Below are 26,950 nucleotides of genomic sequence, written 5' to 3'. Positions count from 1 at the left end.
TTTGAAACGTAGTCAGACCTCGTCTTATTAATTTTTCTCTAGGATATTTGTTGCCTCTCTCTCTCTCTCTCTCTCTCTCTCTCTCTCTCTCTCTCTCTCTCTCTCTCTCTCTCTCTGTGCCTAATTTTTTCTGTAGCATGTTTGTAGCCTCTCTCTCTCTCTCTCTCTTCTCTCTCTCTGCTTATGTTTTAGCCTCTCTCTCTCTCTCTCTCTCTCTCTCTCTCTCTCTCTCTCTCTCTCTCTCTCTTCTCTCTCTCTCTCTCTCTCTCTGTGCCTAATTTTTCTATAGCATGTTTGTAGACTCTCTCTCTCTCTCTGCTTATTTTTCTTTAGCATATTTGTAGCCTCTCTCTCTCTCTCTCTCTCTCTCTCTCTCTCTCTCTCTCTCTCTCTCTCTCTCTCTAGTCATACCATGCATTCGGGCAGTCTGTGTAGATTTTGCCCTTCTGAAATAATTGTTTCCTCCTTTTTAACACATTTCTCCAACCAATTGCTTCCCTCAATTGCTAACGGTCGCCAGAAACATCCCCACATCGGTTTGTTTAAACATCGCTAACGGCGGCCACTCAGGGAAACAACACATCATTATCAAAGACATCATCATCACCATCAAACACATCATCACCATCATCTTCATCATCATCATCATCGTCGTCTCCTATCTTCACTTGTGAAGAAAGCGAATCGGGAGTCATTTCGTCCATAACCGGCGCATTTAAGCGGCCGGTTACGGCCGTTACAGGAGCCTCGGCGGCCGAAGATTGCCTTAACGGACACCAATTATTTTACGCACTTAACGCGTTGCCTTTGCGCTGATTGCCGGCAATGAGTGAAAAGTCCTTCCAGTACTTCCAGTTCTTCCTTTGATAAGCATTTAACTCAGAATAGGCGGCGGGATATTTCTGGAACATGCGATGCGACAATTAGTGTAATTTTTTGTTTGGCGACCGAATAGTCAGGGCTGCGTTTGTATTTATATATGTGTCTCACGAGTCGCCGATGGTATATGCTAATGAAAGCTTCCTACGTAATTCTCCTGTGGTGAGTAGGGATGGTATGTGACTCCCCCTCCCCCTCCTCCCCCCTACCTCAATCTCCTCACCTTCACCCCTCCTCCTTCCTCTTCACTCATTTTATTTTTATTTTTATTTATTTTTTATACACGAGCGTCTCACCTTGAGGATGACAAGACACAGCGTGGCTTTACCCAAGAGGAATTTTTCGGAAATCGGTTTTCTGGGAATCGAGAAGCTATCACCGGTCATTGGGATTATTGATAATTCTCACGCATATATATATATATATATATATATATATATATATATATATATATATATATATATATATACATATATACATACATATATATATACCTAATATAATTTATTATAATGTAATATAAATTTTGAGTCATCAGGATCATCCCCAGTCTCTCAAATGAAAGGCCAGTGCCTGTGTGGGTAAGCTGGTAGCACCCTGGCTTTTTATTTGAGAGGCTTGGGTTCGATCCTGATGTGAGTCAGAAATTTATATGTGTGTATATATATAAATATATATATATATACTGTATATATGTGTGTGTGTGTTTGTATACTATATATATATATATATATATATATATATATATATATATATATATATATATAAACTAGGAAGATTCAGAATTGATTTTATTGCTTAGCTTCCTTCTGTCAGAGAAAAATTTTATAAGTGAGGAATTACAAGATTTCACGTTCCTAGTTTTCCCTTACTCTGTATCAGCGAAAGAAAGACTTCCTGAAAAGGGATAATGATTAAGATCTCATTGGCTGTAGAAAGACCTACTTTGCCATCGGCTGTCGTATTTTGATTCATAATTTTATCAGTCACTGATACAGGGTTCGGAAAAGGCGGTCGCCAGTTGAGAAACATTACAAATCTTATCGCCTTGGTCATTAATAATAATTGAAGTTTAAAATTTAGGCCACAGGCCAAGAGCTGGGACTTATGAGGTCACTCTGTGCGAAAAATAATGTTGAAACGATTGTTGGGAGAGGATGAAAAGATAAAAAAAAAGGAATAAGAACGGAGGTATAATAAAAGGAATGAAAGGGGTTTAGCTGTGGGCCGAAGGGACGCTGCAAAGAACCTTTAGGTAATGCCTACTGTGAACCACGCGAGGTGCACTGCCGGCACTACTCCCTTACGGGGATTAATAATAACGAAATCATTGGAAAAGCGTTTTTTTTTTTAGTTTTGTTTTCAGAGCTAAAGTTCCTTAATTTTTTTCCTATTATTATTATTATTATTATTATTATTATTATTATTATTATTATTATTATGCAGGTTATAATATATATAGTATAACTTAATAAGAGAATATGTTGGGAGCGTAGCTGTGTATTCTCAATATACAGCAATCTCCCCTCTCTCTCTCTCTCTCTCTCTCTCTCTCTCTCTCTCTCTCTCTCTCTCTCTCTCTCTCTCTCTCTCTCGTCGATAATGATATCCTTTTTGTATGATGGTTTATACAAGTATTGTAATCCCTCCCCCTTTTCCCCTTAGTTTGCAGAATTGTTGGCCTCATCCCCCCCACATATCCCTTTGCGAATTGTTTGCCTGCTGTTTGTACTTTGTTTGTGTCCACTTTGCCCCCTCCCCCCATCCTAGCTTTTGTTTTTGAACGAAGTGGCGAATTGGCATTAAGCATCAAGAGGCTCTTGATAATACTCGTCTATTTTGTTATCACTTCCATTCGGATGCTGTTGTGCTGTTTTTGCTGTGCTTGCTGTTTGTGCTGTTGTCGGTGTTTTGTTGTTTTGCTGTTTTTGCGTGAGTGGTGGTGGTGTTGGTGCGTTTTTTAATTTTTTTGTTAATTGCCTGCTGTTGGTGATGTTTTTATTTTGTTGCTTTTGTTTTTTTATGGGGAGAATGTAGTGTTATGTAATCTTACCTATATATTTATATTTATATTTATATATATATATATATATATATATATATATATATATATATATATATATATATATATATATATATATATATATATATATATATATATATATATATATATATATATATATATATATATATATATATATATATATATATATATATATATATATATATATATATATATGGGTAAAATTTCTGACTCACATCAGGATTGAACCCATTTCTTTCAATTGGAGAAGAAAGTCGTTTTATTCGAATATTGTTACTGGTTACTGAAGAAAGTCGTTTAAGCGAATGTTACTGGCACTGGGGTAGAAAATCGTGAAAGCGAATATTGTTTCTGGCCACTGGAGAAGAAAGTCGTTTAAGCGAATATTGTATCTGGCACTGGAGTAGAAAGTCGTTAAAGCGAATATTGTTTCTGGCCACTGGAGAAGAAAGTCGTTTAAGCGAATATTGTTTCTGGCCACTGGAGGAGAAATATTGAAATATTTTACTGGCCACTAGAGACGATAAAGTCGTTGGAGACGAAAGTCGCTTAAGCGAATATTATTACTGGCTACTGAAGACGAGAGTCGTTTAAGCGAATATTATTTCTGGCTACTGGAGAAGAAAGTCGTTTAAGCGAATATTATTTCTGGCCACTGGAGAAGAAAGTCGTTTAAGCGAATATTATTTCTGGCTACTGGAGAAGAAAGTCGTTTAAGCGAATATTATTTCTGGCCACTGGAGAAGAGTCGTTTTTAAGCGAATATTATTTCTGGCCGCTGGAGAGAAAGTCGATTTAAGCTGAATATTATTTCTGGCCACTGAGAAGAAAGTCGTTTTAAGCGAATATTATTTCTGGCTACTGGAGAAGAAAGTCGTTTAAGCGAATATTATTTCTGGCCACTGGAGAAGAAAGTCGTTTAAGCGAATATTATTTCTGGCCGCTGGAGAAGAAAGTCGTTTAAGCGAATATAATTTCTGGCCGCTGGAGAAGAAAGTCGTTCATCTTTCTCCATCGAGTTAACGAAGAGCTGCTTTTATCGGGGTTGGGGGGAGGGTGGCTCATACTTCCTGTGGGTGTGGGTGGTGGGAGACGGGCCTCGGGGGAGGGGGACGACTTGGGAAGAGACTGGGTTATCCGGAAGCCTGACTGCGGCCATTAGGCTAGGTTATGGCGTGGTAAATTAAGACAAAAGGAATGATAACCATTATGAGAGAGAGAGAGAGAGAGAGAGAGAGAGAAACTCCGTGATTATACCTGTATTATTTCTTATAATTATTTTTAAAAAATGAAGGGCATAGGCCTAGGTAATGTATTTGAAAACCAAACACTCGATTTTGTTCTCATACCTTTGTTGAATTTAAATGTGTCGCAGTCAGTATAGTTTATTTAAAATGGAAATTGAACTCGGAGAGACATTATGATTAATCTTACAAAGTATGATAAATTTACATCATCAGCCTAAAACCATCCAAAAAGGAAACTTGGTATCTCTCTAATATAATGATCTATTTGCAGTTTATGTAAAAGGATAAGTATGAGGATGCTTATAGACTAAATATGTGTTATGATGTCCAACATTCAACGAACACTTGATAGATCTTGGCTGAATAAACTCACGAATTATGTGGTCGAAGTGTAATCACTCCGAAGGGAAGTTACTGTAGGCTTACCGAGAGTTGCCCGGAGTTTTTGTGAGCGAGCCTGTAACTCACCAGCGCAGCAGCTGAGCGCCATAGAGCCGGTGTTTACTTTTTCTTCAATACTTCCGCGTATGAGACACGTTTGTCGTTTAATTCGAATTTTTCCGGTTACTACGACTTATTCATTGTGTTGCTATGTATATATTATGATGATTATGATGCTAATAATTATTATGATAATATGCAGTCGAAGGAAAAGGCTTAAAAAAAACGAGGACCTTAGGCTGTAGGCTTATAAGCCTAATTGAGCTCCATTTCCTGGAGCTTCCAAAGTAAGTATATCTTAGTTTAACCAGACCACTGAGCTGATTAACAGCTCTCCTAGGACAGTCCAGAACTTAAACGCTTGACGATAAACGGGATTGCTTAATACCTAATTATATCATAGGGAGATTAGCTTCCTCATGGAGACATAACCTGTGAATAGGTGCTGATGCAGATGATGTTTGTGTACATAGATGCTGCCACCTCTTCTTCCAGGTAGGTAGGTATCCCCGGGTAATGGCGTTGCACGAACGAAGGTCATCGATTATATTGATGTCATCTTTGGATGGACGATGGTGGACGATGCAAGGATGGGTAGAGGACACATTCTCTCTCTCTCTCTCTCTCTTTCTTTTCTTTTTTCTTAGGCCTAACTGGCATTACGCCAGCACTGTCTCACTCCCCTCCAAACCCCCTCTCTCTCTCTCTCTCTCTCTCTCTCTCTCTCTCAGGCAAGTCAAAGGTCCCGCCATTTAAAAGGAAGGGGGAAAAGGTGGGGGGGTGGGCGGGGCAGCGGTGCCGGGCAGGGGCATGGTATGGGTGAGTTTCGAAGGTAAGTGAAGGCATGATGGGAGGCAGACGCCCTCACACTCGTCATTTGCATACTCCGTGGGCGCCACAGGACTCTTCTCATTATCTCACTCTCTTCCCGATTAGTACTCTCTCTCTCTCTCTCTCTCTCTCTCTCTCTCTCTCTCTCTCTCTCTTTATTCCTTTTCTATTAAGTTTATTTTCCTTTTCGTCTTTTTTTCATGGCTACCTACTTAACCTTAACACGCCCCCCCCACCTCCAGTTATCCTTTCTCTTATTCTTATATCTATATCACCACTTCTTACCTCCCCCTTTTTTCCAATCTTCCGATTTCCTGTTCTTATTTTTGCATTATGTTCTGTAGTTCTCGTGATATTTTTATTTTTGTTCTTCGTTCGTTGTTCTTTTAGAATTTCTCTCACTCTCTCTCTCTCTTTTCGATGTTCATTCCTTTGTTGTTGTTTTTTTATTCTCTGCTCCTCTTCCCTTCCCGTACCCCTTCTTCATTCATCTATTCTCTCCCCACCCCCCTTTTTTTTCTCTCTGTTCTACTCCTTCACTTCCTCCTCCTCCTCCTCCATCATCCTGTTTTTCCGTGACTCCTCACATCCTCCTTATTTTTTCCTTTCTTCTTTGTCATTCTTTCCTTCTTCGTCCTCTCCCTTCTTTTGTCTTAATTCTTTCCTTTGCGTTTTTTTTTTTTATTCTTTTGCTCATTCTTCTTTGACGTTTGTTGTTCTTTTCTCCATTTCCATGTTTGTTTGTTTCCACCTTTCATCTTCGACTGTCTTTAGAAGCCTTTACAGTGAAAGTGACCTCTCTCTCTCTCTCTCTCTCTCTCTCTCTCTCTCTCTCTCTCTCTCTCTCTCTCTCTCTCGCGTATTGTGTTCTGGCGTGTGGATATAAAAAAAGGGACGGTCAGTGGAACTGGTCTGATGTGGTGTTAGCCTTCTCTCTCTCTCTCTCTCTCTCTCTCTCTCTCTCTCTCTCTCGTAATGTGTTCTGGCATGTGAATATAAAAAAAAAGGACGGTCAATGGAATTGGTCTGATATGGTGTTAGCCTCCTCTCTCTCTCTCTCTCTCTAAAACTCCTTGCTACTTAAGAAAGTAAAGTTAACAGCAAGGAACTCTGGTTGCTGAGCTGAGGTGAGCTTTATAACTAAAAGATAAAGGTCGTCTATGCATAAATGAGAATTTGTAGCTCCATCGTGGACCTGAAATGAGATGCCTGTGTAATTCTTTGCTGTAAACCGTAAGATATAAAACGCAGTTATTATTATTATTATTATTATTATTATTATTATTATTATTATTATTATTATTATTATCATTATTGAAAACACTGAACCCAGTTATGTAATAAAAATCCACAATTATATAAATATTTTAAAGGAAGCACTGAGAAGGAACACCGTTCAAGTGTTCGAAAGTCATTGTTTTTGTCTTTGCATTGTAATACCGTTTTTTTTTATATAATTGTGGATTTTTATTACATAAGTATATCAAGTTGTCAGTTTCTTAGCTCTAAACGGTATTCATACGGAACAATTCCACAGGGGCTTCTGACTAGGAATTCAAGATTCCGAACAATATGGTGTTCATTTGAAAGAACTAACAGAAAGTTATAGGAAATGCAGAATGAAGAGAATTATTAGGAAAGAAAAAACAAATTGATAAATAAATAGATAAACACACAAGTAAATTATTAAAATACGAGGAGAATTGTTTTTGGGTAGTAATGCCTTGCATCTTATCTTGAACTTTTGAAGTTCCAGTTCTTGGGAACTTTGGTATCTTTTGTAAGTGATTAAGAAAAACGAATATGTTTCTCAGCTGTTTGTTTATTTAACTTTGTTGATATTTATAAGTTATAAATTGTTTAATGAAGGCAGTATGCTCATATTTGTTGCTGCATCAACTGGATGTCAGTCTGTGATGAAGAATTGAATAGAGTGGAGCTTTTAGTTTTCTGTAAAAGAAAACTATTGAGATGGCTTTTTGTCGGTCCGTCCGCCCTCAGATATTAAAAAAACTTCTGAGGTTAGAGGGCTGCAAATTGGTATGTTGATCATCCACCCTCCAATCACCGAACATACCAAATTGCAGCTCTCTAGCCTCAGTAGTTTTTTATTTGATTTAAGGTTAAAGTTAGCCACGATCGTGCATTGGCACCGCTGTAGATGCCAACAACGCAGCAACCACCGGGCCGTGGCTGAAAGTTTCATGGGCCGCGGATGAAAGTTTCATGGGCCGCGGCTGAGAGTTCATGGGCGTGACTGAGAGTTTCATAACAGCGTACAGACAACTCGATTGCGCCGAAGAAACTTCGGCGCAATTTTTACTTGTTTTCTTTTCAATAACTTGTATCTTGATAAAGTTTCAGTTGGACGTCGTCATCATCATCATCATATCATCATCATCATCATCAGCGATTCTTGCATTGTTAATTTGTTGTTATAATATAACATGAGGCCAAGACAAAGGATCTTATTATCGTATTTCCCCTCAAACGTTTAAGTTTTTATCTACATTTATTAACGTCTAGGAAGTAACGAACGTAAGCGAGCAAGTAATATACATAATGCTTTTGATACGATGCACGTGTGATGCAATTGCAGAAAATATAGACACATCAGTGTCAGCCAAACAAGGAAGATGAACCAATGTATTTTTGCAGATATATATATTATATATATATATATATATATATATATATATATATATATATATATATATATATATATATATATATATATATATATATATATGTGTGTGTGTGTGTGGTGTGTGTGCGCGCACGTGTGTGTACGCGCATGCGTGTGAAATGAAATAATGCGAAATAGTACATGCACGCCAATACTAGCCTTCACAGAGAGTGTAGCTAAGGGAACCAGAAGCCGTAAATGAAAGTTATGAGGGTGGAGGCGAAGCCAGCGAATTATTTCATGTTCGTTATCTTGCTCAAATCATTATTATCGTCCGTCTGGAGGGAGAGAGAGAGAGAGAGAGAGAGAGAGAGAGAGAGAGAGAGAGAGAGAGAGAGAGAGAGAGGTCGTAATTGCCATGGAAACGGCAGCATTCTGTTGTACATGCGATTTTTCTTTTTGTATTTTCCTTGGTTGTTTCCTCCTACCTGAATTCAGGATTTGGGAGAGAGAGAGAGAGAGAGAGAGGAGAGAGAGAGAGAGAGAGAGAGAGAGCATAGGTGACTTTTTTTTTTAAAGTATTAGTGATAACATGATTTAATTATGAATGAATGAAAGACCTGTCTTGCTTAATATGTTTAGTAAAGATAAGAAAATGTAAATTCATTTTCGTTCTCATTCTATAATATATATATATATATATATATATATATATATATATATATATATATATATATATATATATATATATATATATATATATATATATACATATATATATATATATATATATATATATATATATATATATATATATATATATATATATATATATATATATATATATATATATATTCATTCACAAGTATAGTTATTCTCAAGGTAAGTTTATTCTCAGTACAGAATTGATATTAAACGACATATGTGGCCTAATATTTGTCAATATAAAAAACAGTCGCTGTTTTATGCATGCTCGTTTCCTAGCGTGTAATTAGCTGTGCATACTTGTATTGGATCGCATACTATTTTTCATATGTTTTGGGTAAAATTAATATCAGTTGTTCTGCAGTGCAGCCAAAAGCCTAACTGCCCCCAAAATGTTCCCACCGGATGTGTGAAAGGCACGGCTGTAGACCTATGCAGATTTCCTGTTCCCGCTGCTGTTTCCCTCGGAAGATAAGTGAATGAGGCCTAAACAGACCTCCCGGACAGACAGACTGACAGACAAGTCTTCTGTGCATGCGTTGGGCCTAAATAATGTCGGCCCTTCAGAAGAAAGCATAATGTGTTAGGAAGTATTTCGGCTGGTTCCAGCCTTCGCTCTTGTTTCCCCATTATGTTTTATTAGCTGACAGATCGTGTTTCCTTTTGAATCTTTCAATTTATTTATTTTTTTTTTCACTTTCGTATAACTGATCTCTTTTTGTGGTTCATATCTTCTGTTACATTATTTCCTTTTAATTTTTATTTTTTTATTTTTTGTTGTTTATTTTTTTCTCTTCTTATAACTGATCTCTTCTGTCTGTATTTCGTATTATCTTCTGTTATATTGTTTCCTTCTAAAATTTTTCATTCATTTTTTCTTTTCTAATAAACATTATCTTCTGTTATTTTTTCATTTGAACAACATCATAATCTTTGGAAGCTTGAATTTCAAGTCAGTGGCCCCTGTGGTTTTGTTCCATATGAATGGGGTTCATCCTCTGAATAATAATAATAATAATAATAATAATAATAATAATAATAATAATGTCATTTTTCAAGGGTTCGTAGTGTGTCCAACAAAAGAAAAATAAATTTTTAAAATGTTTTCATTGTTCATTGAATTATTTTACATTTAAATGTTTTCAGAGTTTAAGTGAATAAGGTTATTATTTCATTTAAAACTATCTGTCACTCTCTGTTTAATTTGTGTACGTTTTAATACTGTTATTTTCTTGCCATTATGAAAAGGTTTGAAGAATGAAAATGTGTGACGCTCAGTTATTAACTACTCTTGTAGACTTGTAGTTGTAGATTTGTACTTCTAGACTTTCTGTTTATGAAATATAGGAAGAGGAGAATTTGCAAAGCTATATCGATGACCGAGCACTCCCTTCCCAAACTTTTTAATTTGACTCAACTTTTCAGCTCTGGCGAAATCTTCACTAGATTGCTGCTCTCTCTCTCTCTCTCTCTCTCTCTCTCTCTCTCTCTCTCTCTCTCTCTCTCTCTCACCTGAGAAAGAGCCTGTTCTGGCATAAGTTTTTTTCTTTCATTTAATAAAAAATAGGCAGGATTATCTTATGTTATCAATGAGTGAATCTTCACTAGAATTTCTCTCTCTCTCTCTCTCTCTCTCTCTCTCTCTCTGTCTGTCTTGTTACAGAGCAAGCGCTTATGTTATCAATGAGTTCAGTCTAATTTTATGTAGACTGTATTGGTTAAAAATTGGTATACCGTTGGGCATACAGTTGAAACTGAATGACCTTTTGTCTTTGTGAGTAACTGTATGTCGCGGTTAGAAAGCTATAGAAAGTGTTTTGAAGCTTTGTTAACTTATTTTACCTTTTGACTCAGCATGCATATGGTAAATTGGATAACGACAGCCGCCTTTCTTATGTCGAAGCCATCCTTCACGCGACAGTCATTGTAAAAAGAAATTGTTCCTTTTTGTGTGTGTGTATGTGTATGTATGTGTGTGTGCCTGTACAGTTGCGCAAGAACATACAAAATACCTCAAAAGTTATGTATGTGCAGTTTATACTTACGTGCCACCGTATTGCGCGTTCAATATTTCATTGTTGTTCAAGATTTGATTGACAAGTTATGTCGTAATCTCTCAGCCCCTGTCACATATCACACTTATATAGAATCTAGTTTTATGAGTTCCTATATTGATGTCGCCTGTTTCAACTTCTAACTTCTGTCAACTTCTAACTTCTGTTGTCATGGTAACGCTTTTATCCAGAGACTCGTCTCTTATTTTCTCATTTTCCACCTTCCGACTGACTCTGCTCAAAACAGCGTCTTTGTGTCTTTGAGAAGGTGAGTCAGTGAGTCAGTTGCGTGGCCTATTGCGATGATCTGACTTTGTCTCTTTGAGAAGGTGAGTCGGTGAGTCAGTCACTTTTTTGGTTACTGAATTTTGAGATATGATTTAGTATTTTTATCTTTTTTTCGTATTTATGGTTTTAAATGGTTAGAATTGATTTTTTAAAATTTACCTAATAATGGAATCGGTTGCTGTAACAAACTGTAAAACAAATGGACCAATTTTGAGTTCAGATTTTAAGGATTTTAAGTTCATAATTGAATTAGCAATTGTGATACGGTTTCTTGTCAGTAATAGGTATGTTCTCTTCAACCCAAGTTCGCTGACATAGCGGACATTTATCTTAAAAACTAGGTTTCATCCGGCAATGATACTAAAGTAAGTCTACGTAAAAGAAATATTTGGAGATTATCTCCGATTTAAAAGAGGAGCATCGGCCTTAAATATTTCCATTGCATTCTGACACTGATTGAAGGATGATGGACAATTCCAGAGAGGCGATTCATGTGTAAAGCAAATTTTAATAATTTTAGGTTAATCACTGACTCCTTTTTTTTCCTGTCACGTTGATACATTGATGGATTCACTAATTTGACTCTGGTTGACGGCTGTCTTGTGGGTGTTGGTACGTTGCGTCGGTTCGATTCTCCCCTGGGTCTTAGATGCTCTTGTGTAAGACTTTCCTCTAAGTGTAGGTCTTCTGGTTCAAGTCTGTATTCAAATTACCCTATTCTCTTGGGTAATCTTGTTCGATTCTGGTTCAAGTCCGTATTATACTTCCCTGTTCTTTTGGATTATCTAGTTCAATTCTGGTTCAAGTCTGTATTATACTTCCCTGTTCTTTTGGATTATCTAGTTCAATTCTGGTTCAAGTCTGTATTACACTTCCCTGTTCTTTTGGATTATCTAGTTCAATTCTGGTTCAAGTCTGTATTATACTTCCCTGTTCTTTTGGATTATGTAGTTCTGTTCTGGTTCAAGTCTGCATTATACTTCCCTGTTCTTTTGGATTATGTAGTTCAGTTCTGGTTCAAATCTCTATTATAGTTCCCTGTTCTTTTGGATTATCTAGTTCTGTTCTGGTTCAAGTCTGTATTATACTTCCCTGCTCATTTGAATAATCTAGTTCAATTCTTGGGTGATCCAGTTCAATTCTGGTTTAAGTCTATTAAAATTTCTCTATTCTCTTGGATAATCTAGTTCAATTGTGGTTCAAGTCTGTATAATACTTCCCTATTCTCTTGGATAATCCAGTTCAGTTCCGGTTCAAGTCTGTATTATACTTCCCTATTCTTGTGGATAATCTAGCTCAATTCTGGTTCAAGTGTTGTATTAAAATGACCCCAATCTTTTGGATAATCCAGTTCAATTCCGGTTCAAGTCTGCATTCAAACCTTCCCTATTCTCTTGGATGATCTAGTTCAAGTTTTTCCACTTAACTAAGGTAATCTATTCTGTCTTCCCCTACGTAATTTTAGATGATGTGGTTCAGTTATTCCTTATAGGTTCATGTATTTTGGTTTAATTCTTCCATAGAGGTTTACGTATTAGATTCAAGCTTTTCCTGTGAACTTGGTTGTTGTGGTGAAGCCTTTTAGTTTTCTGTAAAAGAAAACTATTGTGCCGGCTTTGTCTGTCCGTCCGCCCTCAGATCTTAAAAACTCTAGGCTAGAGGGCTGCAAATTGGTAAGTTGATCATCCACTCTCCAATCATCAAACGTACCAAATTGCAGCTCTCTAGTTTCGGTAGTTTTTATTTTATTGAAGGTTAAAGTTAGCCATAATCATGCATCTGGCAACGATATAGGACAGGCCACCACCGGGCCGTGGTTAAGGATTCATGGGCCGCGGCTCATACAGCATTATACCGAGACCACCGAAAGATAGATCTGTTTTCGGTGGCCTTGATTATACGCTGTAGAGAAAACTCTGTTGCGCTGAGGAAACTTCGGCGCATTTTTTACTTGTTTTTTTATAGGCTTGGATTCTCCATTCAGTTCCGCAATCCTCTTTGAGCTTAAAAATAATACCTCTGGTTTCAACTTCCTCCTCCTTTCAGTTATGGTTTCCTTATTTGGCTGAAGTATCTTTTCTCTTTTTTTTATTTGTATTTATTTATTTATTCATTTATTTTTGTCATTCGCTGATGGGTGACCTTGCAACCATCTATGTATTTACAGTATTATATGTTCTTGTGGGTTCTATTTTTCATATTGTATTGATTACTGTATTCAGTACAAGCATCTCTTCTTAGCTCTGAGCTTTTTTCGAATGCTGTTTGCAAAAGATACAGTGCTTATTGTAGGTTGTTCAGTGACATTTTCTGACTCCTCTAGATTAAAACTTGTCTCAGGGTTGCAATGAAGCTGTGAATATTTTTTTATTTTTTTATTTACCTCAATGTTTACAGGTTACTGGTGACAGTCACTATTTAGAGGCTTTGTTGAAACTGACCAGGGGAAGGCTGACTCTTGAAAACCTTTGTAAACTTGAATTTAGTACCTCGTCCCACAAGCTACATGACCTAGTTTAAAGTAAGATATCTCCACACACTCATATGCAGAAGTTCCGCTGTTGCAGACACTCGCTGTTGAAAGGAATTTTAGAAATGAGTTTTTAATACCCAGTTCTCAAACAGCACCAGCTAACATTCTTTTAGTTTTAGCAGCCGAAAGCTAATGCCATCAATTGATGCTGATGCTCTCTCTCTCTCTCTCTCTCTCTCTCTCTCTCTCTCTCTCCAGGAATTAGCTTCGACTTTTGTGCTTCCAGTGGCTAGTACTAGGAAGGGGAAATTTTTAATCAAGCTTGTTTGATACATAGACTGTGATATTAATTCATTTTTAGTTCTCTACCGGCCTTATACGCGAGCTATAACTTCCTGTAATTGATAAATTTTGCTGTTAATGTGATTCTCAGAGTTGTTAATTTCTGTGATTATATGCAGTCCTGTTCTGTCCGGGGGTTGTGCAAGCTGAGGAAATAGGTCTTTGTATCTTGAGAGCGTTATGCAAATTTTATGCCTGTTTATGTTCGAAAAATTTGCGTTTTATTCCTCCAGTCTTTGTTCATTGCTGACTACCGTGGTACAGTACGTTTCAAAATCAATTTGTTAGCGAGATGTACTTTTTTGAAATTTAAAATTTCACGCAGCGAATACTAAAAAAAAAAAATGAATCGGATTCCAACTCACGGAGGAAAACATTCCTTTTGAACTATCTTTAATAGTAAAAAAAAATAAAACAAAAATAAAAAAAGGATTCAGTAACGTTCCAGGAAGCACTCCAAATGGCATCGGTAGCCTCGTTTTCAATATCCTTTGACAGTTGATAATATTAATATCTTTCCTGTCTATTTTTTTTTGTATAATGACACTGCTGAACTGAAATTTATTTTAAGAACGTCTTATAAGAGTCCGTATATTTCTGAGGGTAAAAAGTTAGGGGTCTATATTATATTCTTCATTAAAGGTGCTGAGCACGAAGAACGAGAGGAGGACTGTGGTCCATATTATTCAGGGAATTATTAAAAAAAAAAAGATCAAGTGGGTTGCCATGGAAAATCATATTTTCATGCATTATCAGAGAGAGAGAGATACGAATATCGTCATAATAGCCAAGTTCCTCTCTCTCTCTCTCTCTCTCTCTCTCTCTCTCTCTCTCTCTCTCTCTCTCGCAGTCATGTAACTTCACGACCTTCCTTCTGCAGTGAGCTCGCCAGCTCCGCCTGAAAGGTTCCTTTTGATCTTGAAATTGCAGAGTGATTCACGGTTTTAGTTTTGCCTCGTGTTTGGATACTGCTGATATGTAACTGCTGTTTATATATATGTATGTATATATACATATATATATATATATTAAATATATATATATATATATATATATATATATATATATATATATATATATATATATTATATAATGTTCTCTGATTTTCATATCTGAATATTTTTCATATTTCAATCTGCCAAGCTTTAATTACTTTTGTTTTCAAATGGCTATTGTGTTTTTGGAAGATTGCCTCACAAGTTAATGACGTCTGTATATATATATATATATATATATATATATATATATATATATATATATATATATATATATATATATATATATATATGTGTATATATACTGTGTGTATATATATATATATATATATATATATATATATATATATATATATATATATATATATATATATATATATATATATATATAATTGTTCATATAAATGTGTCATGTTAATAATAATAATATAATGATAATATATTTAACGAAACCTCACGACTTTTTACGTAAGATAAAACTATGACATTGCAACTTTGCTGCTGCATATTTTATTTTCTTCTTAATATTCAGTCTCTGACTTTCCTCTCTCGTGATGAATCTGGTCCTGTGTGTTGCGATCGTGATGAAGACACTTCGCTGAATCCTTAGGCGATTATTTTAATGTCCTTTCTGCGTCTTTCCTTGATTAGAGGTTAATGTTTCTCCTTTCAGGCGTGACCATGATGTTTATTGCCGACATAGACGACGGTGGTCTCGTGGTGATCGAGAGCATGTGAGTTGGGAGTTAACATGCAATTTTGTATGGGTGTATATATATATATATATGTATATATATATATATATATATTGTATATATATATATATACATATTTATACATATATGTGTGTGTGTGTATGTATATATATATATACTATATTGTATATAGATATTTACACATTCATACATATTTATACATATATCTGTATGTATGTGTATATATATATGATCACACACACAATCTATGGAACAGAAATGAATTTAATTTACCTGGGTTGATCCTGATGTGAGTCAGAAATATATGTATAAAATATATATATATATATATATATATATATATATATATATATATATATATATATATATATATATGTATTTGTGAGTGTGGGTGTATGTGTTGAGTGTGGGTATGTCTCTCTCTCTCTCTCTCTCTCTCTCTCTCTCTCTCTCTCTCTCTCTCTCTCTCCTTTCAGGGTCATGTTCAGTCCCTTTATTTTTGAATACTGCCTCTCCCGTTTAAGAAGATCGTGGCCTCACAGACTGAAGGCACGTGACAGGTAAAGGTAATGGAGGCTTAGTGTAAAAATCTAATTTTATCCTCAGTATTTTATTTCATTCTCCCTCTCGTAAAAGTAGCTTCAGTGAGATCTATTTTTTTTTAAGTTTTTCTTGGTCGCATCTTGATATTTGCTCTTCTGTGTTCATGGAGGAGATGCTCTCTCTCTCTCTCTCTCTCTCTCTCTCTCTCTCTCTCTCTCTCTCTCTCTGTCAGAGTAATTGCTTGATCATACTGATTCGAGGTAGACACGGGTTTGCCAAACATCTTTATTCGCTACTACGACATCTAATATGTAAATTAGGTGTTTGTTTTTGCTTTACACATCTAAATTAGCTTTGACTTTCTCTTATTATTTCTCTTTTTCTTTGAACTTTTTTTGTAGGACGGAGAAACCTGTGTTTATTTACTTCTCTTTCTCGAAAAGTTATATATACATATATATATTTATTGCATATGTATATATGTATTTGTATATATATATATATATATATATATATATATATATATGTATTTGTCATATATATATATATATATATATATATATATATACACACACATATATACACATAAACATTAAGCTACAAATGTTTAACATCCAGTTCGCTGAGGTAGAGCGAATTGGATATTAAACAACATTTGTAGCTCAATGTTTGTGTATATAAAATGTCACGATGATGTGATGGAAATTCGCATGTGAGTTTATGTATGTGGTTGACTTTAATCTTCTTGATAATTTTATTGCTTTTTCACTTCAGAAATATCGAAAAAAAAAAAATTACGACGTATGCTCAGTAACCTCTAGCGAAAAGTCATCGGATTAGCTCAGTCGCCGTATGCTCACGGTCCCGGAATGGTTGTCAGGCAGTAGTAATGAATGAAAATCCCGTCTGGCCTCGATGAACGTGTTAGGGACCGTATTCGACTTCGTATATTTCAGGAGTCATCATTTTATGACGTAAAAAGCCTTCAAGAATAACTTCTTGGTATAGGGCGATGACGTCACGGTGTGGCTACTACACCCCACCCCTCCCACCTCCCGGCTGCCCTTAACACCCTTATACCAAGTCAAGTGTCTTCGATTGTGCTGATGTGGGCGCAGACAGACTCTCTCTCTCTCTCTCTCTGGTGTTTATGCATTCTCATATTACGAAAGTGAATACTGGGAATGAGGTTTTGACTGAGCTGTAGCGGAGGGTTTTCAGAATATATTTTTGTTTGTGATTTATTGGAAATATAGTAAATGGAGAGATATTTTTGATTGTGTCAAGATGATACAAAAAAATTATACACTTCGAAAGACCAAAAATAAATATTTTTAAAGTTTTTTTTTTGTGGCAAGCCAGTCTGTCAATTTCATTATTACGAATAATGAAGCAGATACTGCTATTATTATTATTATTATTATTATTAGTATTATATTATTATTATTATTATTATTATTAGTATTATATTATTATTATTATTATTATTATTATTATTATTATTATGAAGGAGATAATTTTATCTTTAAATACATGTACAGATACATAATTGTGGATTTGTTTTTCTATTATTATTATTATTATTATTATTATTATTATTATTATTATTATTATTATTATTATTATTATTATTTTCAGATTTGGTTGCCGTGAAGTGGCTGTCTTCATGAAGGACGTCGAAGAGAGTTCCTTCCTTTGAACATTATAGAAGGTAAGTTAAATATATCGGATTTCTTCTTGTATATAGTGACTTTAAATAATTTACAGATCTCTCTCTCTCTCTCTCTCTCTCTCTCTCTCTCTCTCTCTCTCTCTCTCATTCTAAATTTTGAAGGATGTACAAGTAGATAAAAATAGCAACAGTTTTTTATATAATAGCTTTGAAAATAATTTAAAAAGGGGAAAGTGAAAAATATTCTAAAATGAGTATTACTCAATACGACACTATGTAAAAGGACTTTTCCCTCTCTCTCTCTCTCTCTCTCTCTCTCTCTCTCTCACAAACACACACACACATACACACACACACACACACACACACACAGTCAGTTTTAATCTTCATTCCAAATCTCCCTCGAATGGATGTACATGAAAGCACATGAAAATATTAAAAAATTTTTATATACTAATTTTGAAAGTAATCTTAAAAAAAGGGAGAGTGAAAAGTATTTTAAAGTGACTATTTCTCTAAAAGGACTTTTCCGTAGCGTGGGTAAACAGGCATTACACACAACCAGCCGAGCGGAACGGCGGGGCCCTTTAAAGGATGTGTGTATATATCCTGTGGGACTCCTGCCGCTTTTGTGAGGCGTTCTCTCACCACTTACCATTTCCTAACATTACTGGTTGACAGTACTAATGGTTAATGGCCAGTGCTACTCATCTAGCTCTTTAAAACGCCCCCCCTCTCTCTCTCCATAAGATCCGATGTGGGAAAATGAATGAAACTTGAAGGTTTTTTTTTTTTCATTTAATCGTTTAAATTATACTCTCTCTCTCTCTCTCTCTCTCTCTCTCTCTCTCTCTCTCTCTCTCTCAAGTATTTTTGGTATGGGCCATTTATCCTTTAGTGGTAATAACTGTAGAACCCTTGTGTGAACTTCCATCTCTCTCTCTCTCTCTCTCTCTCTCTCTCTCTCTCTCTCTCTCTCTCTCTCTCTCTCTCTCTGTCTTTCAAGCATTTTGGTATGGGCCATTTATCCTCTACACTGGTAGTAACTGTAGAACATTTGGATGAACTCTCAGTTGAGAGAGAGAGAGAGAGAGAGAGAGAGAGAGAGAGAGAGAGCGAACACACTTTACGCACCCAAAAGTGCTTGTTTGTGAATATATCTACTGTTTGTTTGTTTGTTTCTAGAGCCTGTCATCATCGCTTAGGTATATGTACAGAGGGCAGAGAAGAACCCACACGTGTTTTCCTTCTCTCTCTCTCTCTCTCTCTCTCTCTCTCTCTCTCTCCTGCCACCCCTCAGATCATTCATTCAGCTTCCCCTCGGTTCACTTCCTTCCACCTCTCTCTCTCTCTCTCTCTCTCTCAATGTAGGGTTATCAGATGTTCTCTGATATTTATTCTTACTGTATTCCTTTCTTAATCTCGCTAACAAAAGTTCTTCATTTCCATATATGTACACACTAAATCTCTCTCTCTCTCTCTCTCTCTCTCTCAAGACGTAGGTTTATCAAAGGTGCTTTTTCCACTTTCACATAATATATTCATGCTAAAGATATTTCCTCTCTCTCTCTCTCTCTCTCTCTCTCTCTCTCTCTCTCTCTCTCTCTCATTTGTTGACCATTTGTTATACGGTCTTCACTCGTCACTCGGCGATGGGACCTTTCATTCCCCTCTCTACATTCCCCTCAGGAGGAAAAGGAAGTGGTAAGAAGGTTTGAGGACAGGTTCATGGCCTCTCTTCAAGTGCTCCTCTAATACTTACTGCCTACCTGTAATAATAATAAATAATAATAATAATAATAATAATGGAGAAGCAAATCCACAGTTATGTATATGTACATATATTTAAAGATAAATCAATATGAGAGCTTTTGGGAATACAGATTGAAGTGGGGACCCGAACAAGTTCCCGAAAGCTGTCTATATTGATTTATCTTTAAATATATGTACATATACATAACTGTGGATTTGCTTCACCATTTTAAGACTCATGCTACTATGAGTATTTTTTTTAAATAATAATAATAATAATAATAATAATAATAATAATAATAATAATAATAATTATTATAATATGGTAAGAGATTTAGAATTTCGTGAAAAACAATCTGTTCGATAAAAAAATAATGATAATAATAATATGGTAAGAGATTTAGAATTTCGTGAAAACAATCTGTGCAATAAAAAAATATTTACTATACAGTTGTGGATTTTTATTACACAGTAATAATAATAATCTTGCAATAGCATGAGTCACTAAAATGGTGAAGAAATCCACAATGTTGTAGATGTAATTATTTATTAGAAATATATAAACAAACGAGAGCTTTGGAGAACCTGCTCGATTGAGATGGAGAATCGAGCTTGTTCTCCAAAGCTCTCGATTGTATATATACATTTCTAATATATATTTACATCTACCCAGCTGTAACTTTCTTCACAAATAATAATAATAATAATAATAATAATAATAATAATAATAATAATAATAATAATAATACTTAATGTTTTTTTTCTTGACATGTTGCCAGCATTCGTTACTTTTTTTGAGCGTTGCAAATTTTATTATCGTTTTCCATGATGATCTGTTATTGAAATGAAAGAGGCCTACAAGTCTTATTAACTTTGAAAGTATAAATTCGAAGATTGAGGAAAGAAAGAAAACTATATAAAGTATGGATACATTAACAAACAGTTAAAGGCTTTGAAATTATCTTCATCATTGTATAACCTTTGCTTTATGTATATTTATGTATATTTTCACATTTTTATTATGCCCACGTTACTCATTTTCAGTCTGATTTAGTTGTTCAGTTGTTTTAGTTATGATTTGTCGTGTGAATTTTGATTTAGTCATTTGTGAAGTTTGATTTAGTTAAGTGTGAATTTTGATTTAGTTATTTAATTGTGAATTTTGATTTAGTTATTTAATTGTGAATTTTGATTTAGTTATTTTATTGTGAATTTTGATTTAGTTGTTTTTTGTGAATTTTGATTTAGTCATTTAATTGTGAATTTTGATGTAGGTATTTAATTGTGAATTTTGATTTCGTTAATTGTGAATTTTGATTTAGTTATTTCATTGTGAATTTTGATTTAGTTATTTTATTGTGAATTTTGATTTAGTTGTTTTTTTGTGAATTTTGATTTAGTCATTTAATTGTGAATTTTGATTTAGTTGTTTTTTGTGAATTTTGATGTAGTCATTTAATTGTGAATTTTGATTTAGTTATTTAATTGTGAATTTTGATTTCGTTAATTGAGAATTTTGATTTAGTTATGTAATTGTGTATTTTGATTTAGTTATTTTATTGTGAATTTTTATTTAGTTTTTTGTGAATTTTGATTTAGTCATTTAATTGTGAATTTTGATTTAGTTATTTAATTGTGAATTTTGATTTCGTTAATTGAGAATTTTGATTTAGTTATTTAATTGTTTATTTTGATTTAGTTATTTATTTGTGAATTATAATTTCAATTTTCAGTGATTTACTCATCACACGTGACTATATTAGATCTTAAACTTTACCGCTGCCAAGAATTTCTTCTGAGAAAAAACCACTTAAAACAAAAACCACTTAAAAAAAAACTATTAATAACTCGAGTACTTCCCGATAACCAGGCCTATATTTATGCATCTCCCAAGAAAGAAACAGCGAGTTTTTTCTGTCGACCAATTAACAAAGAAAAGTAGGAAGACCAAAAAAAAAATAATTTTTTAAAAGGATAAAATTCTAATTCCAGGAAGTTCAAAGTCTGAGAAATCAATGGCAACTCGGAGGAGTGTCAAGTCATCAATAATACTATCGTTGCGTGTGCTTGAGAATTTCGCCAGAAATCTCGCGTCTTCGTCGGAATCCTACGTAAAAGGAAGGTGAGGGTGGGGGACGGGGGGGGGTAGGTGACAGGCAGACTTATGGGTCAGGATAGGGGTGGGTGGGAGAGAAATATAGTTTCGTCTGAGAGAGAGAGAGAGAGAGAGAGAGAGAGAGAGAGAGAGAGAGGGAGGGGAGGGGGAGGATTATGGTGGGGGAGAAATAGATAGATAGTTTGTCTGAGAGAGAGAGAGAGAGAGAGAGAGAGAGAGAGAGAGAGAGAGAGAGGGTCGTGGGGTTGTGATGGGAAGACTTGCGTGTGGGGGTTGATATATAGTTGCTTAGTTTCGTCAGAGAGAGAGAGAGAGAGAGAGAGAGAGAGAGAGAGAGAGAGAGAGAGAGAGAGAGAGCTGGACATAAGAATTTGGAGAACTAGATAGAGTAACTTTAATATAATAATTTCAGAGAGACGGCGAGGAATAGGAACATTGCGTGTGTATGTGTTACAGAGAGAGAGAGAGAGAGAGAGAGAGAGAGAGAGAGAGAGAGAGAGAGAGAGAGAGAGAGAGAGAACAGGACATAAGATTTTGGATACTGCGATCTAGAAACCAACCTAATTTCCATAAAGAGAAAGGGTGGAATAGGAACTTTGCTTTCATGTGTACGTTTTACACACACACACACACACACAGAGAGAGAGAGAGAGAGAGAGAGAGAGAGAGAGAGAGAGTCGGGAGGTGGGAGGTGGGAGGTGTGACGAGTGACGTGTATTAACTATAAATAAGTGATCGAATCTTAAGAGTTGTATTTTGGGAAAAATTCAGATAGGACACTTTACCCCTTGTCCTCTCTGTGTCACGTGTCATTTACCTTTGAAGTACGAGTGTGTTATATATATGTAGGTTCAAAAGGTTTAATTTTAGGTCTCAGCCACGAACTGGAGTTGATTGGTCATCACTTATGTATCGCATTAAGTTTATTGTCATAGCATATCTGATATGCTCTCTCTCTCTCTCTCTCTCTCTCTCTCTCTCTCTCTCTCTCTCTCTCTCTCTCTCTCTACTACTACTATATATATATATATATATATATATATATATATATATATATATATATATATATATATGTATATATATATATATTATGTTTGTGTATATATAAACTGTTTATTAATTTGTCTTTCTGTTGCTTTAATTTTTATTTTCATTAAGTCGATTTTCTTTTTTCTGTCAAATATATATTCTGTCGTGTGGAGAGGCTTGCTTTGGAAGTCACTAGCTTATTGGGCGTATTCACTATGAATGTGTTATTCTGAAATAATAATAATAATAATAATAATAATAATAATAATAATAATAGTAACTATGGTGATCAGGAGGATAATGATGATGATGGTGATGTTATTTATGTTATAGTTTTTGCAGATTTAAATGTTTAAAAGTTGACTCCTTTAAGTGTATGTCTTCTATACTCCATAATTTAAATGAAAGTCCATAAATGAACTTTACTTCTCTCAGTGACCGGAGTATGAATTTATTTACTTATATACTTATACCATTGGCTGTAAGGGTCTTCATGTGCCCCATTGCCACTCCCACTAGATTTCCGCATACCAATTATTTATCACATTCTTGACCCCTACAGTCTGACTTCTGAATCTGACCTCCAAATCTGCCCTTCGCTGTCTTTGATGTTCTATGAAATTTATTACTCTTTCTACTGGTCATTGCCTTGCGTTTCAAGGATTTTAGAACTGTCAAGTGTTGTTTTTCTTATGTAAGTGCATTTATGTATACGGTATATTGTATTATGTATATTTGTAACTAATCAACACGGGTTTCACAGAAATAATTTTTTTCTGGTTCGTATCGGGAGCAAACCCAGGTCTCTCGGATGGAAGGCGAGGGCGCTACCCTTGTGTGGTGGGTCAGTTGGTAGCGCCCTTGGCTGTCATTTGAGGGACCTGGGTTCGATCCCGATATGAGGCAGATAAGAAGAAAAAATGTATATATGTATATTTATGCATATGTATATTGAAGAAAGAGGTGCCGGAAGGTAAACTTTTTGCAGGTATGTTTTCTTGTTAAGTTTGTGATCTGATGTAATCTCTCTCTCTCTCTCTCTCTCTCTCTCTCTCTCTCTCTCTCTCTCTGTCTCAAATGACTGTTGTTTCGGTCGCATTGGTGTTCAGGGCACGTCTTGGAAGTAGAGTTTGAGCTAACAACTTTAAGTGTTTTTGGAGCGCCTCTGGCATTTTGCGTTAGTTCTAGATAGGATCTCTCTCTCTCTCTCTCTCTCTCTCTCTCTCTCTCTCTCTCTCTCTCTCTCAAACACGCGAAAGCGAGAACATGATATTGACTTATCAAGGTAATGTTTTATATCTCATATTTTGTGTGAGCAATTACATTACAAGTCTTCTTGATTGTTATGAATATAATTTCCTTTACAAATCTTGATGAATTTTTTTGGACCGAATGTTCATTTTGAATCAATATTTTTAAAGTCAAATTGTCTTTTGAAGTATTTTCTGTTTAAGAAAAAGAAAATATATGGATTTTTATTTCAAGGCATGTTATTATAATGAAAATTGTATAGAGTTATTTTGGTTATATAGAAATTGGCAATATAGAATATTTTTTGAGTTCTTATTCTTCTCCTACTTTTTCTCCTTCTCAGCTTAATCCCTAGTTGGGGTCGCTGTTTTTAATGAGCCTCCCCCAGCTGTTCCTATCTTGAACGGCTTATTACCTAATTGGTTTTGGCAGATGTTTTAAGGACTTATACCCTTCGTGACTCCGACCCTCCCTATTTATCCTGGCTTGGGACCGTCACTTGATTTGGGCCGGTTTGGGCCACCCGCCCCCCTCCCCCGTCCCCTCCCCGTGGCTGTGGTGTAGAAATTTGCTGGGGTTAATTGTTCATATTGGATATTTCGAAGATAAAGTGTGAAAATTTTTCAATATATATATTTCCTTACAATTCATAGTGATTGTAAGGAATTTGTTGTTTTGTAAGTTAGATTATTCTTATTTATCCTATTTTCGTAATTCCAGTTGTAGAGAGGAACCAGATAAGGATACTCAACCCTTTTAGGCCATATATTCATATTAAATATGTTCTTGCAAAAAGAGTGATTATATTAATTGAGTAAATGCCATGCTTAAGTTTTTTTTTTACTATAAGTCCAGATTTTTAATTTTTTTTTTTACCAAGATTCAAACCTGAGAAAATTTTAAAAAGACGTAGAGGTATTTTTCCAGTTTTATGTTGTTCCTTTTTCCAGGTTGGAACGAATATGCGTCGAAATGTTAATTATATTTAGAATTTTTTTTCTTTTTTTTTTTGAACTCGATGTGCGAGAATTTGAGCAATGCATTCTTCTTCTGACGCCACTTATTTTAAGAACCTGCTGAAGCATTCATGTCCCGATTCAAGTTCACTTCCATCACTCTTTAACTCATTCCTTTATTTTGGGGTTTTGTCTTTATCAGTTGTGCATATTTTGGAAAGACCGCCCGGCGGTTGCCAGCTACCAATTAAATTTTGGACAAGTTCCAAATGTCAGACCTGATCCGGAACGCTTCCACGGGAATCTCGGGGAATCTCGGGTGACTCGTCAAATGTCAGCTTCGCTCAGGTATCTGATGGCTCTCTGGCGACGGGAATTAGCTCGTAATGACTTTTTGGCTTCAAGAATTCATTGATCCTGACCGTTCTTGTCTTTTTTTTTGGGAAGGGTGGGGGTGGGCAGAGAAGAATGCGAGGAAGTCAAATTTGGGGTTTTTGTGGAATGTTGTGTCTTGTTGATAGGTGTGAGGCTGGGTATTTTGGGTCTTGGCTTAAACACGGATATGTATGTGTATATACAGTATATATATATATATATATATATATATATATATATATATATATATATATATATATATATATATATATATATATGTGTGTGTGTATATATATACACTACTTATTACCTGTCCCATTGGGTGCAAGTTATTTCCAAGGTATAGTGGATTGATGTACAATATTTATGACGAGAATTATTTTAAATATACATACACACACACACACACACATATATATATATATATATATATATATATATATATATATATATATATATATATATATATATATATATATATATATATATATATTTATATCAGTATTACTATTATTATTATTATGAGACAGTTTTACGAATAACGTAGAAGACATAAGATTTGGTCTTTGGTTAAATATTATTTGCATATAATTTTTCTTTTATAAATAATTTTATTATTAGCGTCTCGCAAGAAACCCGAAACTTCTCATAGTTGTTTTATTTATTTATTTAATTTTTTCGTTTTTAATTTTCTGTAAAAGAAAAGTATTGTGCCGGCTTTGTCTGCCCGTCCGCACTTTATTCTGTCCACAGTTTTTCTGTCCGCCCTCAGATCTTAAAAACTACTGAGGCTAGAGGGCTGCAAATTGGTATGTTGGTCATCCACCCTCCAATCATCAAACGTACCAAATTGCAGCCCTCTAGCCTCAGTAGTTTTGATTTTATTTAAGGTTAAAGTTAGCCATAATCGTGCTTCTGGTAACGGTGTAGGATAGGCCACCAGCGGTTAATGGTTGAAGTTTAATGGGCCACGGTTCATACAGCATCATACCGAGACCACCGAAAGATAGATCTATTTTCGGTGGCCTTGATTACACTCTGTAGCGGCTGTACAGAAAACAAGATTTCGCTGAAAAAACTTCGGCGCATTTTTTACTTCCTTCTTTTTAATTTTTTATTTATTTATTTTTTTTACTGTTAACGCAGCAGTTTTTTTTTACTGTTAACGCAGCAGTTACATTGACATTTGGCAACAAAATCTCGTGCGCCTCTCATTAAGATTTAATTCTTCAGCGAGTATGAACTGAATGCGATCACTCGGATAAGTCTCAAGATGTCCTTTAAATGCCTTATGAATAATCAAGGTACGTAACGTCTTAGTTTCGTGCTGTGGATCCCCTACGGGACCCCTCGGGAGGATTGGATACCCCTCGGAGGATTGGGTACTCCCTCGGAGGATTGGGTACACCCTTCAGAGGATTGGGTACTCCCTCGGAGGATTGGGTACTCCCTCGGAGGATTGGGTACCCCTCTGAGGATTGGTACTCCTCGGAGAAGCACCCCTCGAGAGGGGGACCCTCCGCCCCCCCCCACCGCCACTCCAGTTGATTGCTGAAGTCTCAGTCCTGAAGTCACTTCAGAGTGGTGAAGTCACTGGTGACTTTGCATATGATTA

At 35.4% G+C, this 26,950-nt stretch overlaps 1 protein-coding gene across 21 annotated transcripts in view; it reads left to right on the top strand.

The window, feature by feature from the left end:
- Mef2 (myocyte enhancer factor 2) overlaps positions 1 to 26,950 on the top strand; it is a 790,604-nt gene that overhangs the window by 599,220 nt on the left and 164,434 nt on the right. For all 21 annotated transcript variants that reach the window (XM_067106408.1, XM_067106410.1, XM_067106409.1 and 18 more), the window contains one exon: positions 17,823 to 17,895. The gene's annotated coding sequence lies outside the window, so the exon portion shown is untranslated. The remainder of the gene's footprint in view (positions 1 to 17,822; positions 17,896 to 26,950) is intronic.

Source organism: Macrobrachium rosenbergii, chromosome 7, assembly GCF_040412425.1.
Source record: "Macrobrachium rosenbergii isolate ZJJX-2024 chromosome 7, ASM4041242v1, whole genome shotgun sequence".
Lineage (NCBI taxonomy): Eukaryota > Metazoa > Arthropoda > Malacostraca > Decapoda > Palaemonidae > Macrobrachium > Macrobrachium rosenbergii.
This window is presented reverse-complemented; position numbering and strand designations above follow the sequence as displayed.